The following is a 15,849-nucleotide window of genomic DNA, read 5'->3' as shown; positions in this document are numbered from 1 at the left end:
TGAGGAGCATCTGAAGCGGACTTCAGCACCACAAATGGCATTTTCCTCTGTGTGTGTGTGAAGATGAAGCTCCTTCCTGTCATCGCCGTCTCTGCGGCGGCGTTACCCACAATCCTACGTTACTCTTTTTCCCTTTTTTCTCTTGCTCTCTGTTTTTCTGTCAAACATCATGGAGTAAATATTGAATTAAAGTCAGGCTTTGTGCTGATATTTGGAACAGATCTTCAAAAATAGACTGACTAAAATCAGAATAAATATATATTAGACTTAATGAATAATTAAGCTATTTTTAGCTATTAATTGAATCAGTGAGTTCGAGCATTTTAGCGGCTTTGTTTGCTCGAGGATGATGAAATCAGCTTCAGACATTTAGTTTGCAAAAACAGCAATAAGTGTGCTTATTTAATGAGCAAAAGAAGACTTACTTTATTAGCAACAAACGTTAAACATTATTCTAAAAACAAAAATTATTTAACAAGAGGAAATTCATTAAAATCAGACAATTTTATTTGACTTTCTGTGCTATTGATCTGAAATTGATTTATTATTGTTGCTGTGTGTTAAAAGCATAACCAGGGACCAGATCTGCAAATTAACTGTGGCTAAAAATCCTATATTTTCTTCAATAAATGTATTTAAATGCAGCGATGCTAATATGCTACGTTCTGCTTTACAAATAAACAAAATACAAATTTCATGTAAATAAAAAAAAATACACATTTATTTGGATCTTTTATTATGAAAGGGTTAGAGGGGTAATACTCAGCTTCCTGCAGCCCGAGCTGATTGAAGTGATTTGGCCTCAGGTGTGAATCTGACACTGTGTCATCAGGACTCCCAGAATCAGGAACTCACAGTTTTTTCATTCTGATTTTTCTAAACTTTCACTTTTTATAAAGTGAAATATTAAAAAGATCATTATTACTGCATAATTATCACCTTTGTAAAATATTAATATACATATATTCACCCCAGCAGTGCAAATCATTAAAATAATTTCCAGCTGCATTGAAGAGATCGAAGAGCATTATTCAATAATAATAATAATAATAATAATAATAATAATAATAAGAGTAAATATTATATAATAATAAAAGTCACAGTTTCATCTCAAATGCATCACAGCAGCCATACATTGAAAACTGCTGCTGGTTTTTAAGCATGAAGAAAAAATATGAGCCGCCGCCGCCGCCCGCCATCACGCTGCGCTCGTCATCACAGAAAGCGGTCCTGAGCAGCACCTGAGTCCGCCATCCTCAGACCAACAAACGTGAGCCCACTCACACTGTGTTTGTTCACTGTGACACTCTGGAAGCTTCCAGAGGTTTGGAACACCCCCCGCCTCCCCGGGGTCACGACCCCGGTCTGGAGTCTTCTTTCAGCTCTTTGTCAGAAACACTCGTGATGGATTACTGCACGCTGCACACCATCCCGCCAATCAAACACACACCCCCCACCCCCCGTGTCCGTCCATGTGTCCCGAGTCCTGCTGGTGACTCGGGTGGAAGTGACGGGGCTCATGAGTGACATGCCTGAACACACACTCAGGGCACAGTGTGTGTGTTCATTATCTTCAGTAACACAGACTCAACTTCAAGTCACATATTCATCTTCTTCACCACCAACACCACCTCAGTGTGTGTGTCAGTAACACAACCAGCTGCTGCTCTGCATGACACACACACACACACACAGGGGACGAGGTCTGGTGGACATAAAGTGCTTAATGAGTTCAGTAATTACGTAGTCTGATCTCACATACAGGATTTAAGAGCTAACTATACACACTCTATAAATAAGTGTCACATGACAGCGGGACAGACGGACGGATAAATAGATTGATAGACACAGACCTTTTATTTGACTCGCATATTTCATCGCACGGCGACAAATAAAAACGTGACGTTTGTGTAAAATAAATTATTTTTGAAATTGTATTTGAGCATTTCGTGTTTTAATATCAATTAAAAAAAGATCTTTGTGGAATCAGGAAACTTCTGGAAAATAAAAGAAAGCCTTAAACTGAGCATGTGTGAGCTGCTCCTGGTTCCCATCAGAAGCTAAAACACAATAAAATAAATAAGGTTAACGATGGAGACGCTCCTTTAAGGAAGAAGGCTTCACTCGTGATCACGCACGTGTAATCTGAGTCTTTAAAGGTGAGCCGTCTCACTGCGGCACTTTTAGAAACGGTCTAATAAACCGGATCTTTGCTGCCCAGCGTAGGAGTTTCCCTCCCTGCTCCAGCAGCAGCTTCTCCTCCTCCCCCCGTACGCCGGGGCGCCCCTGTCGTTTGTGTGACTGTTGATCCTCGCAAAGAGGACAGATCAAATATTTCTCCTCCAGCGTACGAGGCTTTCCGCCGGGGCCTCGCAGATATGATGATTGGGGCTGACGGATGGACGGGGGCCCCGGGTTTTGAAGTCTGGAACAGACAGCGGTGGCTTTGATAGCCCCCGCTCCTCTCACACTGGATCACCAAAGAGACCGGGCAAGAAGAGAGGAGGAGGAGGGGGTGAAGGAGTGAGAGTGAGCGGGAACAAAAGCATCTGTGGACTGGTCAGAGCTGGCGGCGGCAGCGACAGCCGCCATCACGGGCTGTTTGAAGTTTACACATGCACTCCCTCCTTCCTTCCCCAAAAGCTCTGTTTCCTCTGTCCTCGCTCCCACTTCCTCCTCGTAGCTGCGCTCCAGCCTCGCGTCTCGTGCCTCACCAGAAGAAGAGTTCGGCTTTAAGAGCCTCTAACAGCTCTAACTTTATAAAAACTCCCCGAATCGATGCCCCGCATCGATGCAGGCACGCCGAGAGAGGAACATTATTCCTAACCTTGTCAGCCGTGCTCTGAGAGCCGGCGAGGTTTCAGGAAACAGGAAAAACGTGCCGCCATAGAAACAGAGTTTAATGTTGTATTCTGTGCAGAAAGACGCGATCCTGCCGCCGTCTGCACCCACAGCCTGTGCAGGAGCGTCACTCTCATACCTGCTGACATCGCAGTGACCTCACAGCAGCCACGCTGCTGGTCACACGATGTCATTAAAAAGGCTCCACCAGCACAAACGCGGTCCAGCTCGGGTGAAGCTAGCACACAGCTAGCAGCTACGGCCGCCTGTGTCAGTCAAAGAGGCCACGCCCCTAATAAGGCCAACTTTATACAGGTGAGTTAAGAAGGGTAAACTTCCAACATTAGTATCAGGCTGTAAGGCACAGGCTCTGTATGACATCACAGCGAGCCAGGGGAAGAAAAACTGAGCGAAAGTGCGCGTTTGGATGTTAAGTCCAACCGCAACCCCGGCGCCATGCGACAGGAAGCTTAAAAAGGGTGGACACAGCTCCGGTCTGTGCGCGGCGCCGAGCTCTGATAGCGGCCGACACCAGACAGATGGCGTTTGTCGGGCCCGGAGAGCAAGAGTTAACCCGATCCCGCGCCCCCTCCCTCCAGCCCTCTCTTCTTTTTAAATGTCTCCCATATAAACAGATTTTGTTGCTGCTTAAAGTGGGCTCAAAATTAAAGCGTATCGTTTTACACACATATTGCATGCATATTACGGAGCCCCAGCTGGTGGCAGGCTGCTCTTAAGAGCCATATGATTAAGTTAGAGGTTGGGGTATCCGATAAGATTGGAGCTCTCTGCATCTCTCTCTATCTCGCTGCCTATTTTACTGCAAACTTATTAAATGGAGGAAACGACATTATTTTTTTCTGAGTGTATGTGTAATTATTGTCACACACCTGTGACTCCCCGCCATCCACGACAGGGAAGAAGAGGAGGGATGATGAGGAGGGAGGAGGGGGAAGAAATGTCGTTGGGAGCAGCGGGAGTCCTCGTTTCAGGAAAAAAGGAGGAGGATAAAGAGGAGAGGAAAAACAAGAGAGCTTGTTAATCAGGCTCTTTCTGTCACTGGCTGAACACTGATATCCTAATGATTCACGCCGAGATGGTGACATCACGAGGGAGGATGACGGAGCGACGCGGAGGGGGGGTGACAGCCCCCCCAAAAAGGACAACTAGTTTAGCACAGACAAGATGACAGAAAGCACGAAATGTGAAAAAAGGAGACATAAACTGGGAAACGTCCCTCCGAATCTGTCGGCGCATTCCTCGCAAACAGGCGCTCGTTTAATTTGAACAGAATGTTTCCGAAGGAGCGCCGCGCTGGACGCTTTCCAGCCAACTTTGGATCCGTCGTGATTTTTTTCTCTCGGCAGACCACCCGGCTGTGATCCGATCCTCACAAGACAAAGGAAATTACCTATTAAGAGGGAGAGATGATCTTCCTTTAGCTGTGCTCCAACAAAGTGACTCACCATGCTGTAATTGTTTACCTTTGACTCGGCCCATAAGTCTCCCTGTTCTGCTGTAACTTAATATTTTGCAGCAGCAGCGCCGCCCTCAGCCTCTGCTCCTTCTTCTTCTTCTGTGTCTGCTGTAACAGGACAGATGTCATCGCCCCAAACAGTCTGAGTCACCGCACGCCTCCGCACCCCCGAGATATCAGCGAGGAGACCGAATCTTTGGCCGACACTCGCAGTCACGGCGGCTCGAGGCTAAGGGGCCACGCGGCCGGCGGCGGCGTGATGTGTTGAAATCGATGGGAGGGTGTGCGAGTTACGATTAATCACAAGCAAAGAAAAGAGGCTCAGCTGCGGAGGCCTCGCAAACATGGCCGTGGCCCGCAATACTCAGGTTCGAAGCGTTTTGCCGTCGATCAGCTCGTGCGTCTGCGGCGAACCGGCTTCCCCTCCGCCGAGAGGAGGAAACGGCCTGAGAGAGCGTGCGAGGCCTCATCCTCAGTTTTTTGGGTGTAGTGTGTTAATAGAAAGCAGATGGTTACAGATGCAGGGCCGAGTGCCTGCGATGACACATCTTTAATATTTTAGAGTGGTCTGTGCTGTAAATGTTGCAGCAGCTGTTTCCCAACACCGTAAATTTACGGCGTTTTTCGGTCCTCGCGTGTTGTGACTGACAGCTATTGGATTTACTGTAAATTACACAAATGAATATGGAAAAGCGATGAAAAAAGGCAGCGGCCGAATCGATGGCCGCGCGTTCTGCAGCCCGCTGATTATTCTCTTATTTTAGTTTGTGGGCAGCGGCTCGCGCTCGGCCCGACAACTGATATTCAAATGTAAAATGATCCTAAAATAATGAGACGGAGAGAAAGGTTGAGGGAGGAGGCAGCACAGATAAATATATATTTGTTTTGTGTTTCTGCTTTAGCTTTAATGTCAGCGGCGAGGATAGAGGCTTTCTGCCGATGCTTTTGAATCGAGGCGATTGTCATCAATTCGCGTCTTGGCATTTAAGCCACCCTCTTCAAATATGAGCATTTGAAATGCAAATAAAGCTGCGTATATGCAGACAAATGAAAAGACACACCGCGGAGTGGGGAGAGCGGACAGAGAGGAGCAGAAGAGCTGCTTTCATCCTGGCCTTGACTTCGCTGTTTGCGCCTCGTGGGATGTGTTCGATTAGGTCTTTTTTTTCTCCCAGTGAGAAAATATGATTCACATTTTTCCCCCTCTCTCCATCTCTCTGACGCTACAGTTATTTAAACATCAATAGCCATGCATCTTCTTTAGCACATACTCTTTCTAATATTGATATTTGTATATGATCATTACTTTTGGCCCTGCATGCTTTGTTATACTGCGTCAGCTTCAATAGGTGTAGGATCCAATACTGCAGCCTCTGCATTCCCAAAAACCGATAGACTGTGTGAGCGAATCCACACTTTATACATCCAATAAAACACAGCGTCCTGCTCCGTCTTTGGGAATGTTTCACCGGACTCAATGAAAGGTTAATTTTAGCTGCTTTTCCTCACTGCTGACGAAGATTTAGGTGATAATAATGTGTAACATTTGATTGGTTGGCAGCTGGTTTTGATGAGCATCTGGGTGGATTTTGTGACATTGTGGTGGAGCAGCCGAACGTATCGACGAATCCAGTCGCATCTTTCTTAAACATATTTCACATGCGTGCCTGGTTTTTAAGTCTTTTATTTAATTCCTTCTCTTTCAAATTAAAAGACCTCTACTGTGCAGTTTTGGTTCACAGGAACTCTTCTATGCAGGCTTTTATTGTGAAACATTTGCAGGAACTCTGACAGTCTGACAGTTCGCTCCTGTATTTTAGGACGGGTCCTGCTTTGCGAGGTGGAGACGCTCTTTCTTTGTGTCACACATGACCAGCTTGTTTTTGTTTGTTTTTGTCTTTGTGTGAAGGACGGGGAAGATTTATCAGACAGAAAAGTGGACGACGCAGCGACGGGCCCCGGATCCAGCTTAGCTTGACTACACAGAAGCTAAACTGGGCCCACGTCCGGCTTTACTGCAGAAAAACATTGCAGTTATCATTTTATAAGTATATGAAGTGATAAACTGATATCAGCTGTGACATCAATTCTAAAGTAATCGCTCTTTAGACCTATGACAGGCAGAAATCACTGCATTTCTCATTTTTATTTATATGTAATTCTTTATTAAATGTTTTATTGTTTGTTGACAGTAAAAAGAACTAAAGTTTAATTCAGTCATATATTGTATATAACTGTACATTGTAAGGCAGAGAAATAATACAGAGAAACTCGACACCCTATGAGCACCTGGCGACAGTGGGAAGGAAAAACTCCCATTGAACAGGAAGTAACCTCAGGCAGAAGCTCGGGGTGAGGTTTGTGGGCAGACAGGAGCTCGGAGCTGGACTGTAATGAATGGCGCCATTAGCTCGGTGTTAGCCTGTCAGCAGCTTGGATTTACACCCTATGACGGTAACCGTGGAGACGACGGGAAGCAGCGGGAGGAAAAGGTTTCAAAAACAGAATGTTTCAAACGTGTTAACATGAAGCTGCTGAGCATTTGATTGTTAACGAGCAGAGCTTCATCTTCTCGTTCACTGTCAGAGGACGCGGGGGGGGGGGGGCATAACCAGAACATTTTTATTGTTTTAAAAATGACAAACTGATGGCACAGATCCATTTTTACCCAAGAACAGCAGAGCAGACCGAGGAAGACGAACACGAGGAAGAGGACGATGTGATGGCGGGCGGGGGGGCTCGGCTACCTGCCGAGAGCCGGCGTCCAAACGGGAAGGTAATAACGACGCGAGAGCGGCTGTCTGCGAGCTGACGGCCGTGTTACAGAGAAGTCACGTAATTAAGGAACGCAGTCAGAGTTTTGTGAAAAGTGGCCGTCGCCGCTGGAGGAGGAACCGAGCGGTTTTAAGCGGCGCTTCAAACGCAGATAATGAGGAAGATGAAGAAGAAACAATAAACAGGAGAAATCAATCACACGGTTGAAATGAAAGAAGTCGTCCGGTCGGAGAAATGAGACACGTTTGGATGAGAAGCAGACTGGAGGGGTGGCGGAGGATGGGAGGTACTGATGGACGGATGGAGGGGAGGCGGAGGGTGGGCCACAGAAATAAACCAGCTCCCATCTGATGAGCAGCTTGTCCGTAATACTGAATCCCCGGCTCGTGCCAAGTCTGCTTCCTGATACAGAAACACGATAAGTGCCGATTTTTGAAAAGATTCCCCCCTCCGCCCCCGCCCCCATCCTCATTTGCCTTTTGGCCTGAAAACTCTCCTCATTGGTGGATATCAGGTGGCTGGTTTTCCTCGCTCTGCCCCCCCACGACATGATGATAAAGTGAAAAGAAGGGATAAAGACGAGCACGCGGTGGCGGCGCTCTCGGCCGGCAGCTACGGGACAGATGATGTGGCCATCTTGAGATCGTTTGTCATCTGTCGGCAGAGTTGACCTTGCAACGAATGCCGGCCGTCGCACTGATATGGTCTTTTATGGCGAGGAAACAGAGAGACGGAGGAGGATGGAGGGAGGGCTGTTGTTTTCAGTAATAAAGACAACATTTATGGCTTCCCCTCGCACCGCCAGTTAAAAGAGACACAAACATGGAAATCCATTATGGAACGCTTCTTAAAAGTGTGACCAATCCCTGTTCAGTCAATTAGAGTCTGGAGACTGAGAATATGATGTTTGTCTGTTTAGCCCCCGATGCATACAGATCAGCCGGGATTGGCTGATGGAGAGAGGCAGAGAGGGAAAGACGGAGGGCCGGCGTAGCCAAGCTCTGCTTATCTCTTTCTTCTGCCTTTTTTTCTCTTTTTGCTCCCAGATACAAAAGCATTAATGTGTGCAGCTATGTGCTTTGCCATTGTTCTGTGTTTAAATGCTTAAAAAGGTTGTTTGTGGAGCCGGCGGTGCGAGCGGCGTGTCCAAAAAAGAGGAAAAAAAAGCCTCTGCTTAAAAAGTTGCTCGGCGAAAGAAAAAATAGGCCGCATGAAAGCACAGCAGTTAATAAGAGTGGTTACCCAGAATGAACGGGGATGAGGTTTCACATTAAAAAAGATTTATCTTAAAGTATGGTGCTAATCCCTTCAGTTTTAATCCCCCCTCCTTCCCCTCGCCGCCCCCGGAGCAGCCCCTCACAGCACCCTTTTCATTCCATAATAAAAAACTATAAACCATAAAGTACTTACAATTTCTGGAAACTGGCAAATACACGGCGGCCTGATTTTACAAGGATTCCTGGCCAGTGAATCACAGAGCTCGAAGGACTCGTCTTTCTCACAACAGATTATTAGAAGGAAGTCGAGGGGCACGGTGGAGGGCAGCGAGGACGCCGCAGAAGAGGAGGAAACAGGAAGTGAGAGGAGGAAACAGGAGGGAAGAGGAGGAAATAGAAGGGAAGAGGAGGAAACAGGAGGGAAAAGGAAGAAAGAGGAGGGGAGAGTAGGAAACAGGAACAAACAGGAAAAAACAGGAGGAAGCAAGAAGAAACAGGAAGAAAGAGGAGGAGTGCATGTTCGAGATGACCTATTTAATGATCGCGGCGATGGCAGCAGTTCTGGTGATAGGTGGGGGGGGGGGTTACAGGCTGGATGGATGCCTCTGTCCACTGCAAGCTGCTTGAACAAGGAAGCATATGGGTGCATGAGAACCTCAGCCCACTTCATGAATATTTGATTCATATTTCCTGTGTGCATGTGCGACAGACAGAGACAGAGAAAGGAAGGATATTTCCCCCTCTCTCACTCGTCATCACTAAAACTCACAAGGCTTACTTTGTGGCGTTTGAATCGTAATTGCCAATCCTGAATACAAATCTCTCAGCGCTAAACACGATGAGTGAAATCGAAATGACAAAATGAAGCTCGTATAACGGTGTAATCAAAGAGAGGTTCGGGGGGATTCTTCCGTAAGCAGTCAGAGCTGAGGATCAGGATCAGGGGCGGTTATTAGCCGGCCAGCGAACAAAGGCCCCAGTGTTGGAGGGCAGCGCGGCCTGAGCCCGTTACTGTACCTTTCAAAACGAATATGTAACCATATCTGTTTTAAAAGGCCGATTCATATTTCTGTGAATGCGGCGGGAAACTCGTTCCCATCTCTGCGCAGGCCCGGCCTTTTGTGCAAAGAGGGCCACATTAAATTTTGGTCATGAAGCAAAGCTTCTCCGGCTTTCCGACAGAACAACGGCGCTTATTGTGCCTTATTGTTACCGGGGCGACCGCAAAGGTCAGCGTGGGCGTGGCCGCGCACACACAAGGACGGCACTCACTGAAAATTGGGTTATATGTGATCAACTAAGTTATTAATCAGATTAAAATGGATTCCCTCCGCCTGCTGTTTAACCAGGCAGGAGGGAAAAAAGCGAAGGAATAAAGACGGCGAGAACAAACAGGCCAGTGTTTACTCGTGCACGGGCAGAGAAAGTCATCGTTTCGGAGGCTGAAGTCAGCGCCGGCGATGAGCGTTGATAAGGGGCGGCCCCGCCAGCGTGCACCCGGCCCGTCTAAAAGCATGTGCCCTTGCCACAGATGCCCCCTCGCTTCATCCAGGTAACCTCCCTAATCCTGATTAAATCACTGTAATTAGAATAAGCACTGTTCCTCCACCCCCATATTTCCCTAATAAAACAATGCAGCAGTTTAAATCCGGTGGCTGGGATTTGCAACGCAACAATGCAGTTTATATCCATCTCTGCTGAGGAATTAAGTGTATTTTCTAACTGCTAATGTTATAATGTTGCGGGCTTATGCGCTCGCTGCTCTTATTCTCATTCCCCCCGCGGTTTGTGCGATGTCTGTCTCACAACTTTTGTTTATTGGAGCCGTTTTTATTTGTTTGCGTTTGATGTCGAAATCAGGACGTTTTTTTTAGCGGCTGGTTAGGATCGTTCGTCACGACGGGAAATAATACGCGTTATTTGTCCTTAATTGCCACAGAGCGTTTCAAACACGGCAGCTCGCTGCCTGCGTGTCTGTACCTGTGTATACTTTTTGTTTTTATTAGTATCACTGCATGCCGCCATTGATGTGGAATAACACGGGAAATAAAAGTTGACATAGTTTCTTGATTTTCTTTATTTTTTTACCCCCACAGCCCCCTGTTTTCCTCTCCCTCTGCCTCGCTCTCTGTTGTTTTTTATATATCTGCGTTTTTCCTTGAAGTTGCTGCTGCATTGTCTCATTATGTGTCGACTAGCTGTGTAAGTGTAGTTATTATGCCTGTGTGTCTCTGCCTGCCGGTGCTCTCTCTCTCTGTCTCTCCCTCCGAGGATGAGGAGCTTTACGAGTACAACTCCTCTGAGGCGTCCTCTTCACATCTCCAGGGCGCCTGGGGAAGGCAACGCTGCATTCTTAAGAGGAGCAACTCAAACCGAACAAAGTCTACAGGAGTCAGGGAAGAAAAGAAACAAACAGCAAACTAACGAGATGGGAAGCAGAGATCATGTCAGATATATCGGGTTGGAAGGCCAATTTATAACCCATTGTTTCAACTTTTGCAATATTGAATACGATGCACACTACTGGGGGGGGGGGGGGGGGGGGGGGGGGGATACAGAGTGCACATAAAAGCAGCTGGTTTGCACGTGAACACGCACGCGGGCACACACGTATGGATGGAGTGTGTAAATGCGATCTCCCACGCTGCCTCCGCTGCGTTCCCCGTCCTGTTTCTAAAATAATGAAGAGAATAATTGTCGCGCAAGTTTACGATCACCCGGCACTCGTCTCTGTTTCCTTATCAAGAGCAACTCCATCCCACCTCTCGCTCGCTGAACTTCCAGGAAAAACGCGCGGCCGCCGGCAGGAAGCGCTCTCGGAGAGGACCGGCTGACGAGCGGGGGAAATATTTTTAGAGCTATCACATCTGAGAGCGCGCAACAGGTCCCATCCGTGCAGCCTGACAGCAGCTATTACCTTTAATTGCTCTTTGAAAAATACACTATTTGCACTTTTGGGTGACAAGGTGATAATGCACCTCTGCACAAGTTAAACCGGTAATGTAGACGCACGTGGGAAATGGCACCTCGCCTTCAGCAGCCGTCAGAGCTGTCATCTCTGCACACAATGAGAGCCCGGGGAGGCGTCTCACCAGCAGGCAGGCAGGCAGACAGGCCTCCAGATGGCTTAATCGCTGCAGGAGCCCCTGCCCTCCAGCAATCAGACAGACAGGCAGACAGACAGGAGGAAGAATCGCGGACTGTGGGAAAACGCAGGGAGGAGGGCGGTTCAGTCACTCGGACTGTGGTCAAACTCTGGTTGAAGTTCTAATCGGGTTAAACTGTTTACAAGAAGCCTCCAATTCAATTTGGCACAAATAAACGATTTAAGCAGACCGTCTGCTCCAGCAGTCGAACCCGAAATTCGCTTAACTGATGTCACAGCGTTGATTGTGACCCTCGCACAGCTGCACGGCTCTTGTTTGTGTGATGCCTCTCTTTAATTTTATCTTGTGTTATTGTCACTTTGTAAATTCTCTTGTTAAATAAAGGTCTTATTTTAATGTTTTGAAAAATCTGTAAATTAAAGATGGTAATAGTTCAAACCGGAGTCCCGGGCAGACCCAGGACACGCTGGAGAGATTATATCTGGGCTGGGAGCACCTCGGTGTCCCCCGGGTGAGCTGGAGGAGGTGGCCGGGGAGAGGGAGGTCCGCTCATGCCGCGACCCAAACCCAGATAAGGGATAGGTAGATCAAAAATTCTAACTAAGCATCAGAGCGGAGATTATAATGAGACAACTGAAGCTGCAGTTTCTCAAACGCCCACCGGAGGCTCCCATGGTGAACCAGTGAAATGATTCTCTGGCTCAGAGCTGAGCGAGCACTAAAGAAAGAGCAGCGGAAGGATCCAGATGTTTCCATGCTATAGATGCCCTCTGCTGTTAGGAAGCACTCTGAAGACTGGAAGCAAACACAGAAACACAAAGATGCTCCTCTGATTGTGTGTGTGCACCTGAAACAGGCTTTAAAGGCCGGCTTTGGACTTTTACTGCAAAAATGAATTAAATATAGCGACCAATAGCCCGCCTGTGTCCCCAGTATTGATAAATGAGTTCATAAGCACCATCTGCCCGTCCAGGACTGTCAGCTGTGAACCCTCAGCCTCACTTTTAAGTGTACAGAATAATTGCAGCGACACAGGTAAGCCACATGTCGGGCTCATTAGTGAACACAGGGGAGTCTAGCAGCAATGTGAACTGCTTTCCACGCGTGTGTGTGTCTGTGTGTGTGTGTTAAATACAAACAGCAACCAAATCCTGGTCATTAAACACCTGATAAGGACAGTATTATTGGCAATTACCACATTTTACATCACAAAAAGTTTGAAGTGTGTGTGAATGTTTGTGAGTGTTTGTCCACGTCAAAGCTGCCGGCGTTGCTCACGTATGTACGAGGGGTCTTTGGCATGTGTGCTGTGATGTCACCAGTGAGCGTGACCGAACACGCTCATCTCGCCGTGTGCCAGCGCGCTGTGAGCATGTGATCTCGACACTCACGGCGGAGGCACCTCTGACAGTAACCTGCATACGACCAGGAGGGCGCGCCTGCTCTGGACTGGCTCCTCCCACCTGGCAAACGTCTGCCACGACGTCTCAACAATTAGAAAGTCTGATGCAAATCTCAGTGTTGTTCAGACCAGCGGATGCCAGTGTTCTGGTGTGCTGGAATCATTTATGTACCAGCGCAGAGGCCGACCACCTGAGGAGCAAAGAAACCTGCTTCAGCTTCACCGGGCATGTCAGCAGCGCGCCGCCCAGTCGTGTGCAGGAGAAGCTGGCCGGTGGTAACGCGGTGCCAAGCGAGCTAAAGAGGCACTTGGAAAGCCATCGTCTCTTCTGAGAGAAACTTGGCTCGTGGAAAGGACCAGAGCAGCCGCACCGCTCGCTGGCACGTGTCTAATAAGGTGACTGCAGCTCAGCGGCACGCAGGGAACAACGCAACGTCCAGACATCACAAATGTCCAAACATCCTACGATTAGAAGAGCCGACGGGCCGCTCCTGAAACTACACGCAGCTCGTTCTGTCAATCAGACAGGCGCGAACACAGGGCGGGGCTAGAGTTTCAGTCATCACGCCGCTCGGCTGGACTTCAGGTGACGTCACGCGGCTCCTTCACCGACAGCCGGCAGTTTCAGAGCGCGCCGAGCTGAACCTCTGAGTTTCCATCTGCAGCGAACACAAACAAACCGCAGCACTTCTGAGGAGAAGCACGGCGTGAGAGCGCTCAGAAAGCGGGAGTCACGGCTCTAATTGAGAACACACAGCACTCTCCTCTCTGCTTTCACTTCCATCCACTAACCGCCGGCTTCTGTAGCACACTTCTCCCGCAGTAAGAGGTGCTCAGCTCTGAGCTCTGCCATTTTCTTTCCTCAAATCCTAAACGTGCTCATCCAAGTCCTGCACTTTTATCAACACCTCCTCCTCTTCAGGTTGTCAGTCTCAGCCTTCTCAGGTCCACATGTCATATATTAGAGGAGCAGAGGTGGGCGGGCGGGGGGGCTGAGGTAATGTAAGTAATACGATGTGAGGAGCATTGTTCGCAAGCAGCCGCAGCATGTACAGCACTGTTTGAATAATGTAATACTTCATGTTTGATAATGCATGGCTATAGATAGGTCTGCACTGCAGCCAAGTATTGATTGTGTTAAGCACATCTACAGTACAGCAAACGGTGCGGGTTCATGTCAATCTTTACACGGCGTACTGTACCTCAGTAACCAGATACCTCGGCTGACTGCAGAGACCTCGGGCCCACTGCTGCTCTTAATGACATTTATTGATAAATCCGATTCAGGAGGCGTGGCTTGTGCACGCAGCCGTCTACGTTTCTATCTGTTTCGTGTCAGAGCACGCGGAACCCTTTCCCCTCCTCCTCCGGGCATACTAATGAAGCGCCGGCCACTCCAGACGTGCGACGCGTGCCCCGCGACAGCTCACGCGCATTCAGGGCAGAATTTCGATATTAATGATTTATGCTGTATTTGCATACAAACCTAATGCAAACCCACTCCAGATAATCACATTCTGCCAGGTCTGAATTGAGTTTTTCGGACGTCTTTGCCACCCCCGCCTTCATCCTCAACAGTGGAACAGCGGCTCTGCTCTTCCAGCCACAGTTCCCCCCCCCAAACAAGACATGAGTGTTTTACAAGTGGACATATAACACAACTGTGCATTTCACCCAGAAACGAGCGTGTCTGTTTTGTCTCCTCCACTTGCACAACAACAGCACGAGAAACTATCGCAGCGCATCCTGAAACAGTGGCCTTTGAACTCGGTCAGCATGAACTTTTCACGTGGTCACATTAGCCGAAGCACAGCTCTGTAGCTTCCCCAGCCCTCCGAACGTCTCTGCACTTTAGCTCTCCGTCCAGCTCTACGTGCATGTTTCAGTCAGAGCATCTTTAGCCGGGACGGGAGGCGAAGAATCACCTGGAGTAATGTCACACTCAGGACAACAATTCACTCGCTCACATTCACTACAACATGTCTCCATGTTACTCATGTTCCCTATAGTCTTTCACTCTTCTCTATGCTATCTTCGGTGCCATCCCAGAGATCTGCCGGGAAGTCGGACACACAATAACTTGTTTTTTTTTAATTACAATGAATGGCCGTCTCAGACGAGGACATATAAGAAAGGCCTTTGTTCCTCAGAGAAAGCCTTATCTATAAAGGTCGAGCATTCCTCGCTGCAGAGGGGCCAGCCCACATTTTGGACTAAACAATATGTAGGGCAATCTCTCACAAAGCCATTTCTCTTTTTAATGAAACATATACACTTGCATCGAGATATTCAGAGCCGTGTCCTGCCACAGATAACACCAGCAGCTGTTATTTTATTTATGTTTTATATTATTTTCTCTCTGCGTTTGATTGAAAAATGTTCCGTTCCTTTGTTCTCCAAACAAAGAAAAATATTCCTGATTGTTAATAATATTACGAGGGTCACACCGAGTCAAACCGACAGCAGCGGAGCAAAGTCATCCATCTCCGTCGTGTCTATAAGCCGGTTTTTTAAAGCTCAACACCAACACTGGCTTTTATTTTCTTCCTATAGAGACACTCAGAAGTACCAACCAGCCCTAAACAGAAGAGGAGCATTGTAAAAAAAGGAGAGAGAGTGAGAGAAAAAGACTTCCTTCTTCAGTCTCAAGGAGCGGCTATAACCTTAGCAGAATCATGAAAGTTGACAGTTCATTTTTCACAGGGTCATAGATCGACGAGTCTTATAAAGTAATGGGCTTTTGGGAGCCAGCTTTATGAGAGCTAAGATAGTTAAGAGACATGTGGAGGAGATGGCACGGGGAGCTGAGGTCCTGCTCTGACTCATCCAGGGTTATTCCCCCCATGCTGGGGAGCGAGAGGGAGGCGCTGCACTCCCAGTAATATAAACGTGTAATAAAGATTAATCTGTTGCTAGTCGCCGGCATGATAGCTTCTAAACTTGCTTGAAATAAGGCTGAAATCACTTCAGAGCCAATCTCGAGACATTTAGTGAGTGCCTGAGATTCCTTTGTGGGTGTCAGGCAAAAAC

General features: G+C 47.8%; 1 protein-coding gene across 3 annotated transcripts in view; it reads right to left on the bottom strand.

The window, feature by feature from the left end:
* znf536 (zinc finger protein 536) overlaps positions 1-15,849 on the bottom strand; it is a 202,873-nt gene that overhangs the window by 46,004 nt on the left and 141,020 nt on the right. The window lies entirely within an intron of this gene.

Source organism: Rhamphochromis sp. 'chilingali', assembly GCF_963969265.1.
Source record: "Rhamphochromis sp. 'chilingali' genome assembly, chromosome: 6".
Taxonomy (NCBI): domain Eukaryota; kingdom Metazoa; phylum Chordata; class Actinopteri; order Cichliformes; family Cichlidae; genus Rhamphochromis; species Rhamphochromis sp. 'chilingali'.
The sequence above is the reverse complement of the archived record's forward strand: the minus strand, read 5'-3'. Positions and strand labels throughout refer to the sequence as shown.